Raw genomic sequence first — 9,641 nt, forward strand, 5'->3', positions numbered from 1 at the left:
AATTGTAGCTATACTATTTTTTGCATGGAAGGGCTTAGGACTAGTCTGGTGTGCTTTTCTATTCCTGTAATTTTATCAGAATATGTGAAATCTTCAAAGAACTCTACAGGTATCATTTTACTTAAATGGAGTTACTTTCAACAAATCTAAAAAAGGAATGCATTTTCCCTATTAAATCAAATTAATCTCAGAGAGGGAGCAGTGAGAGGTGGCATGAAACAAGATCTTAATTCCCTGCCCAGGAATTGAACCTGGGTAGCGTGGAAGAAAACCAGGAATCCTAGCCACCAGACCAGCAAGGGCTAGAAGCTAGAAGCTATTTTTCCCTGGCTCTTGCTCCCAGTGAAAAATGCATTTCTCACAGAGACAAAACTGTAAAAACAGGTACAAAGTTTATTATTAGAGTCACAGGACAACAAGTGGGACAGCACGCAGATAAAACATTTGTTTAGTTAAGATAGAAGCAAGGCAGAGATGCACACCTGGAGAGAAAGGGTATGGGTGTCCTTCCTAATGAGGAGGAGCACAGTAAAGAGGCAGTTAAGTTATTTATATTGGGCAGTTCTTTCAGGTCTTTGTCTTCCTTCTGGCCAATCATCTTGTTTTGTCTCCGTGGCTAATTTGTTTCAGTACCTGACCCCTAGGTGCACACACACGTCTTACCCAAGATGGATCTCAATGCAAAGGCATCTGGGAGAACCAAGTATCATTATGGCCTGGAATTGTCCCCTGATTTTTGACCTCCAAGGAGCTTTTCTGTGCATGCATAGTGTATCCCCTGCCTCAAGGAAGGAGGAGGGGGTGAAGTGGTGTTCTCTTGATCCTTTACTCAAACAAGGTTTTGCTCCTCTTTGTTCTTGCTATGACTGCTGTCTTAAAGTGTCCACAAGAGACAAAGCTTGTCTATTTACCCTGTCTCTGTCATTGCTTCATTTCAGAGAGCAAACAGGAGGCTGATTTTAAATGTCTAACCTGAAGCCCACCTATCTTCTGTCTCAGGAAATGCAAACAGGAGGCTAGTTGTAAGTGTCTGACCTGAAGCCCACTTTTTCCTGACCCATGAAATATTAACAGAAGGCCAGTTGTAAATGTCCTACCTGGAGCCCATCTACCTCCTGCCTTAAAGTTGAATAATGAGTGTGTTTTTTCATTAGCCTGCTTCATTTTTATTATTTTTCTTCATTTCTTTTAACACACGTTTAAAAAACATAGAACAATAGGTGAATGTGTGAATTATTACATTCTGTAACAAATTGGTTTTATTCTTTAATTTGATTCAAAAATCTGAAAGTTAGATAACTGCATATGAACAGTAATCTATTTAATTTATATGTAACAAGTTTGGGAGAAATGCAGATAAGTTATGTTAAAATAAAAGATGAGGGTTTCCCTCATAGCGTAGTGGTTAACAACCCACCTATCAATACAGGGGACATGGGTTCGAGCCCTGGTATGGGAAGATCTCATATGCCATGGAGCAACTAAGACCAAGTGCTACAACTACTGAGCCTGCACTCTAGAGACCATGAGCCACAACTACTGAACCCACATGCCTAGAGCCCATGCTCCACAACAAGAGAAGCCACCACAATAAGAAGCCCCTGCTGCACAATGAAGAGTAACCCCCACTCGCTGCAACTAGAGAAAGCCCATGCACAGCAACAGAAGACCCAACACAGCCAAAAATAAAAATAAGATAAAATAAATAAAAATTTAAAAATAAAAAAAAATAAAAGATGAACTGAGATTCTGTATTTGAAACATTTGTCACATTAGCTGACACAGAGTGTATACTCCTTAAATATTAAAAAAACAAATAGAAAGCAAAAGCTTTATTTATATACATTGAGTAAGGCAGAGTCCTCAGATGCCAATCTTTGTGTAGAACTCAATTTTATCCTAAATAAAAATCAAATAAACTCTATAATGTAAGCAGTGCCATGGCAAACTCTTACCATCAATTTTATTGAATTGTATTGCCAAAATTGGGTTGAGACAATAGATAAATATTTTTTGATAGAAAATGTCACGGATTATAGACTGATGCTTACATCTTACAGAAGCTTAAATGCTTAAGGGAAAGCAAACAAAATAGTACATCACGATGGAAAACAGAAAATATTTGAAATAAGTATAATACAAATATAGCACATCAAAACTTGTAGAGTCTAAATAGCATCATTTAGAAATGTTTTACACTTACATTTATAAGGGAGCAAAATTTGATACCCAAAAGTGTATCCTTTTGGCATGAGGATTATTTTAGGCTGATTATTTTTAAGAAACAGGAGACCCAGGAAGTCTTTCTTTTTTATCTCCTCCTTAACTACCTAAAATAATTTTGGTAAAGGGCTTGGTCCAGCAAGAGCACTACCACCACAGATATCTATAAAAAATATGGACTAGGTGTGGTAGGGTAATTCAGTGGGGTCTAGAGATCAGACTCTGCTGCTTTGTGTCTTATTGTCTTTGCCTGGCACAGCAAACAATTTGTTTACCAAACATTTGTTTTTTCATCTCCATATGAATTGCCTTCCTCTTCTTTGAAGTCCCAAGCCCCTACCCCTTTCTCCTTCTCTAAGATAGTATATAAACTTCAATTGTCTAACTTGTTCTTGAGTCTCATTTTTCTAATGGTACCCCCATATGCATGTAACTAAATTTAATTTATTCCTGTTAATTTGTCTCTTGTTAATTTCATTCTTAGGCTAGCCATAATCTAGAAAGGGTAGGGGAAAATTTTTTCCTTCTCCAACATACTAAATGGCTTATATTTGAAAAAAGGAAAACAACATTTAATAAGTTAAATAACCAATTTGAGATATTTAAAAGAACAACTGTAAATAAAAGGGATTAAAACAGAGAAAGTAATAAATAAATTGTTATTGAAATTAGAATGGAGAGTCAACAAAATCAAAAACAAACTTCTTTTGAAAAATCTACTGAAATAGACATAATTGACCAACCAAATTTACCAAAAAATTTAGAAAGAATGATAATATGAAATTGAAACAGAGTTCTTTAAAAATATACAAAAATATTATAAATTTGAAAATGTAAATTAAGTAGAAAATTTCCTTTCAAATATAACCTATGAAATTTTGGAAAAGTAGAAGTGTAAAACACATCACAGTCTTATAACCATTAAAGATTTGAAACACTTGTGAAAAATTAATTTATCAGCATCAACATATAAAAGACTCAAAGTAATTTTCAGATGGTTCTACCTCATAATTATGAAGTAATCCCAATATTATATAAACTCTTCCAGAAAATACAGAGACTGTCTTGTATCTCATGTTCTCAAGAATTAGATGCTTGACTAAATAAAATCAGCAGAACAAACTGTGTAACTCAATTTGTAATATTTTTATCCTCCCAGGTAGTCTGCAGTGAGAGAATTCCAGGCTGGAACAGGCATCTCATAAAAGAAGGTTATGCTTCCATGTGCTCCTCAGATTATAACCTGGGCACTAAATCGTCCACCTCTGACTAATACAATCTGGTGTCACTGTCATCCTAAAAACATTTCAGAAATTGGTTAGCTTTTGCTAACAGAAAAGATGCCAATAAGTAGTGGCTAAAAACAAGTAAAATGTACATCTAAAGGAACTAGAAAAAGAGGAACAAGTAAGCCCAAATGTAGAAGAAGAAAGGAAATAATAAAGATCAGAGCAGAAATAAATGAGTCTAAAAAACAATAGAAAATATTAATAAAATTTAAATAATTTATTTAGAAATATAAACAAAATCAACAAAGCTTTAACCAGATTCATCAAGAAAAAAAGAGAGAGGACCAAATAATTACAATCAAAAATGAAAAAGAAGTTACAGCTGATACCAAAAAGGATCATAAGAGACTACTCCAAACAATAATGCAAGACACTGGACAACCTAGAAGAAATAGGTAAAGTCTTAGAAACATACAATTTTCAAAGACTGAATCATGAAGAAATAGAAAATCTGATTGACCAATTACTAGTAAGACAATTAAAACGGTAATAAAAACTCTCCCAACAAACAAAAGCTTAGGACCATACAGCTTCACTGGAAAATTCAAAAAAAAAAAAAAGAATCTAAAAATGACTTAATACCTATCCTTCTCAAACTCTTTTAAAAAATTGAAGAGGAGGGAAACCTAAACATATTTTATGAAGTCAACATTACTCTGATACCAAACCAGACAAGAATATTACTAAAAAAGAAAATTACAGGACAATATCACTGATGAACATAGATGCAAAAACCCTCAACAAAATATTAGGAAACAGAATCCAAAAACAAATTAAAATAATCATATAACACAATCAAGTCAGATTTATTCCTGGGATGTAAGGATGATTCAACAATATCAAATCAATCAATGTTATACACTATACTAATAAAAATAAAGGATAAAATTTATATAATCATCTCAATAGATGCAGGAGAAGCACTTGACAAAATTCAACATTCATTTATGATAAAAACTCTCAACAAAGTATAGAGTAAATATACATCAACATAATAAAGGCCATATGTAAGAAACCCACAGCTAACATCATGCTTAATGGTATAAAGCTGAAAGCTTTTCCTCCAAGGTGAGGAACAAGACAAAGATGCCTATTCTTGCCACTTTTTTCAACATACTGTTGGAAGTTTTAATCACAGCAAATAGACAAGAAGAAGAAGTAAAATGCATCCAAATCAAAAACGAAGAAGCAAAACTGTCACTATCTGCAGATGGCATGATACTATATACAGAAAACACTAAAGACTCTACCAACAAACTGTTAGGACTAATAAATGAACTCAATAAAGTCACAGGATACAAAATCAACATACAGAAATCTGTGGTATTTCTATACACTAATAAGAAACTATCAGACAGAAGAACAAGCCAAGTGTCCATTGGTGGATGAATTGGTAAAGAAGAGGTAGTATACCCACACAAAGGAATATTACTCAGCTATAAAAAAGAATGAAATTCTGCCATCTGTCACAAGATGAATGGACATTGAAGGTTTTATTCTAAGTGAAATAAGTCAGACAGAGAAAGAAAAATACTATATAATATCTGTAATATGTGGAATCTAAAAAAAAACAAAAACAAAACCACAAAAACTAACAAACTAAATAAAACAAAAACACACTCATAGATACAGATAGAAGATTAGTGGTTACCAGAGGGAAAGGGAGTTGGGGGTTGAGCAAGATGGGTAAAGTTGGTCAACTAGGTGATGGTGATGGATGGTAACTAGGCTTGTGGTTGTGATCAACTTGTACAATATACAAATGTCACATTATAATGATGTACACCTGAAACTAATATAATTTTTAAAATGCTTATTACAGGATTCTTGCCTTTGATAATTTTGCAATATAATGGGAAATCAAGCTTAACAAACTTGAAATATTAAACTCGCATATGTTTGACATATAACTCAGACCCGATGTATTACTGATTTCTGCTTTCTTAAAAACATGTCATGAAAAAATTTTAAGTTGCTTGTATAGGCCCATTTGTCATGTTAATTTCTAGAAACAAAGAAATTTTTAATATAGTTTATTTCTCATTAAAGAAGAAATATTTAATATCTTATTTTTTCATTGATAATAAAGGCTAAAATTTAAAAATGGTTAGGCTTGCTGTTTGGCTTATAAAGTTATAAAGCATTTATGAGTCAGCTCATCTAAAGGGAATGGTCCAGATAGCCTCCCTCTCATGTCAGCTGGTAGGCTGGTTGAGCTGCAGAACCTCAGCTGGGTTTTCATATCTCTGCTCTACATAATCTCTTCTCTTGCAGGAAGCTTGCTCTGCTTTTACACATGGTAGTCTCTTGGTTCCAAAAAACAGAAAAAGACTGATAAAGACCTCTTGTGCAAAATTTTCAACTCTTATTGGCCAAAACAACTTGCAAAGCCACTCCAGATTCAGTGTGGGAGGGCACTACCAAAGGGCACTGGTAGGGGGAGAATAATTCATGTAAAATATATATACCAGTAGCAAACTAGATAATATTATTGATTTAAGATTTTTAGTAGGGCTGGTGTACTGAAGAAAAATCCAATCTCCAGCCAAGAGTGTTCTGCACATAGTCAATGTTGGGCATGTTGATCTTATATCATCAATTTCAATTTAATTCAATCAGTTCACTAATATTCTCTATGTGCTCTGATACATACAAGAAAAGGTTAAATATGTTTATGGTACTCACTGCATCTGAAATTCAGTTGGGAGAAGACACCACCATTTGAAAAATTAAAAAATCTCATAAGTCATTCATTGTGCACCCAGCTTAAAGGAAGAGACCACAGATTCAACAAAAACTCACAGGAAGGGAAGCAGTCTTAGGCAGTAAGGTGAAGGGACAGAAAATGCTTGGTGGCACTTGAGCCTGGAAGAATAAGAAGAATTTTTCTAGAGAAGTGAGAAATCAAAGGCTTGCCTGGTAAAAGGATCAAAAAAGTAAAAGTTGTGAAAGTGGGAATGATCTTGTCATGAGCTGGGGATTTTTAGTAAACTGCTCTGACATACAATGAAGAGGTGAGTGGGAGCACAACTGGTTTGTGTTGGGTTATAGAAGACCAGGCTCTCTAGTGTCTGGGAATATCAGCTACACTAGAATTGATGCTATAGGTCAGAACATAACCACTGCTCCTCTTCCCTAGATTTTTGTTTAACTATTTTAACCAAGGCATCAAGGAACTGAGAAGCTTGAAGATGTAGGTAATAACAGTTTTTTAAAAAAGAGTTTACTTCTAATTAGGTGATACTTAGCAGAATCTAAGCTACATAAATTCTTTGCCACATCTCACAGAGTGCTATATTGTGAGATGATGTATGCAAAACAGATGTTTTACACAAGTCATGTTTTATATTGCTATAAGAAGACTTCTGCTCCCACATTCTGTGCAGGGATACCCCTCTGTGAAACTTCTCCTCCTGTTTATTGGCTGCTGTTTGGAGAGATGTCCATCTTAGGGCCAATGAAGTATAGCTGGAAGGTCATATCAAGGAGAAAAAACTGTGATGCTTACTCTGCAGGGTCCCTTAATTAGGACTATGGTTTGTGAAGTTGACACTTAAAATGGACTCAGGTGTGACAGCAGACAAAACCGTAGGACATGCTCACAACAAAAGTCATTATGGAAGATAATGTCAAAGTTGAGGAGATGATAACCACCTTAAAATTTAGTAAATAGTATAAAGAAATGAGTAATGAAAATATGCCTTTAGACTTGATAATTAGGAAAGCAGCATGAATTTGTGATAACACAGCTTATGATAGTCATGGAGGATTGTATGTAATAGTGAGGATTTGAATGAAGTATATAAAGTGATTAGTGTTTCCTCAGAAAGAGGTGAGAACATTTTTGATTGGGGAATAGTGTAAGCAAAAATCCTGAGAAAGGGATTAGAAAGACTGAAGAGATGGAGAAGATAAAAGAAGTGGTAGAGAAGTAAATAAATTCAAATGTTATAATCAAATTAGTTAATATTAATAAGTCTTTGATGAAGAACTAAAATATTTGAATAACAAGAAAGATCATAATTAAGAAAGCATGATTTTTTTTCTTAAAAATGTATGAAGTTAGTCAAAATGTCCAACTAAGCAGGATAAATATCTATAAAATGTTACTTTCTGTTATAGGCATTTTCTTTCACATCACTGCCCTCTTATGTTCTGATTTTAGTTGAATGAATATTTAGAGATAAATGTCATTTACAATTATTCTAGCCTGCTCTTTTGGCTGCGCTCAGAATCAGACTGCCGTGATGGGCCGTGTGATCCTTGGGCAGAGAAAGGGCGCTGGCTCCGTGTTCCACATGCGTGTGAATCGCCAAAAGGGCGTCACGCGTCTGCACGCTGTGGACTTCGCCGAGCGACACGGCTACATCAAGGACATCATGAAGGACATCATCCATGACCCGGGCTGCTGTGTGCCCTTTGCCAAGGTGGTCTTCCAGGATCCGTACCGTTCTAAGAAGCGGACAGAGCTGTTCATTGCCGCCGAGGGCATCCACACTGGCCAGTTTGTGTACTACAGCAAGAACGCCCAGCTCAACATCGGCAATATGCTGCTGGTGGGCACCATGCCCGATGGCACCATCATGTGTTGTCTGGAGGAGAAGGCTGGTGACTGGGGCACGCTGGCCAGAGCCTCTGGGAACTATGCGATTGTCATCTCCCACAACCCTGAGACAAAGAAGACCAGAGAAACTGCCCTTGGGCTCCAAGAAGGTCATCTCTTCTGTCAACAGAGCTGTTGTCAGTGTGGTGGCTGGAGGTGGCTGCATTGACAAGCCCATTCTGAAGGCCGGCTGTGCCTACCACAAGTCTAAGGCAAAGAGGAACTGTAGGCCATGCATATGGGGTGCGGCCATGAACCCTGTTGAGTCTCCCTTCAGAGGTGGCAACAACCAGCACATTGGCAAACCCTCTACCATCCACAGAGATACCCCTGCTGTCCGGAAAGTGGGTCTCATTGTTGCCTGCTGGAATGGGTGTCTCCAGGGAACCAAGACTGTGCAGGAGAAAGAGAATTAGGGCTGGGGTCTCAATAAAGTTTGTCATTTTCACACACAAACACAAAAATTATTCTAGCCTGTTTTTACTTGTTCTTATGCAGCTTTGGTAAGGAACACCTTTATTCCATTTGAAACTGTCAAACTTTCAGGCATGGAAGCAATTTGAAATCCTAGAATTTGATGATATCATCCCATCAATCCCTCTGTCTTCTCAGAAGAACACAATTTAACCTGCCCAGAGTAACAAAGCTCAAAATAGTATTCTGAGATATTCTTATTTCCCCATCTCTAAAGCTAACAAACAATACTTTATTGTTCACATAATCTGGAATTCCAGTTTTTTCTTGTTTTATTAAAGCCATTGAACCATCTCAGTTTATTCTTAGCCTCCTCTATAGAAGAAAAAAGGTATTTGGACAAAAAGTTAGTGGCCTTTCACCTCCTTTTCTAATCCACAGGCATTCAAAATAACTGAATTTTTAAAAGTTTGCAACCAAGATGAAGAAGAAAGTTGGTATTTTAAGCTTCTTTTTTTTTTTTACATCTTTACTGGAGTATAATTGCTCTACAATGGTGTGTTAGTTTCTGCTTTATAGCAAAGTTAATCAGTTATACATATACATATGTTCCCATATCTCTTCCCTCTTGCATCTCCCTCCCTCCCACCCTCCCTAGCCCACCGCTCTAGGTGGTCACAAAGCAGTGATCTGATCTCCCTGTGCTATACAGCTGCTTCCCACTAGCTATCTATTTTACGTTTGGTAGTGTATATAAGTCCATACCATTCTCTCGTTTTGTCAGAGCTTACCCTTCCCCCTCCCCATATCCTCAAGTCCATTCTCTAGTAGGTCTGTGCCTTTATTCCTGTCTTACCTCTAGGTTATTCATGACATTTTTTTCTCTTAAATTCCATATATATGTGTTAGCAGACGGTATTTGTCTTTCTCTTTCTGAATTACTTCACTCTGTATGACAGACTCTAGGTCTATCCACCTCATTACAAATAGCTCAATTTCGTTTTTTAAGTTCTTTTTATTTATTTATTTTTATTAGTTTCTGCTTTATAACAAAGTGAATCAGTCATACATATACACCTGTTCCCATATCCCTTCCCTCTTGCATCTCCCGC

At 36.1% G+C, this 9,641-nt stretch overlaps 1 pseudogene across 1 annotated transcript; it reads left to right on the plus strand.

The window, feature by feature from the left end:
- The first annotated feature begins 7,759 nt into the window (after window positions 1-7,759).
- On the plus strand, window positions 7,760-8,559 carry LOC309814840 (large ribosomal subunit protein uL2-like; annotated as a pseudogene). Its single transcript has one exon. The product of its transcript is annotated as a large ribosomal subunit protein uL2-like (transcript).
- Window positions 8,560-9,641: the final 1,082 nt, after the last annotated feature.

The sequence above is a fragment of the Mesoplodon mirus genome, assembly GCF_964341445.2.
Source record: "Mesoplodon mirus genome assembly, chromosome: 13".
In the NCBI taxonomy this organism is placed as follows: Eukaryota; Metazoa; Chordata; class Mammalia; order Artiodactyla; family Ziphiidae; genus Mesoplodon; species Mesoplodon mirus.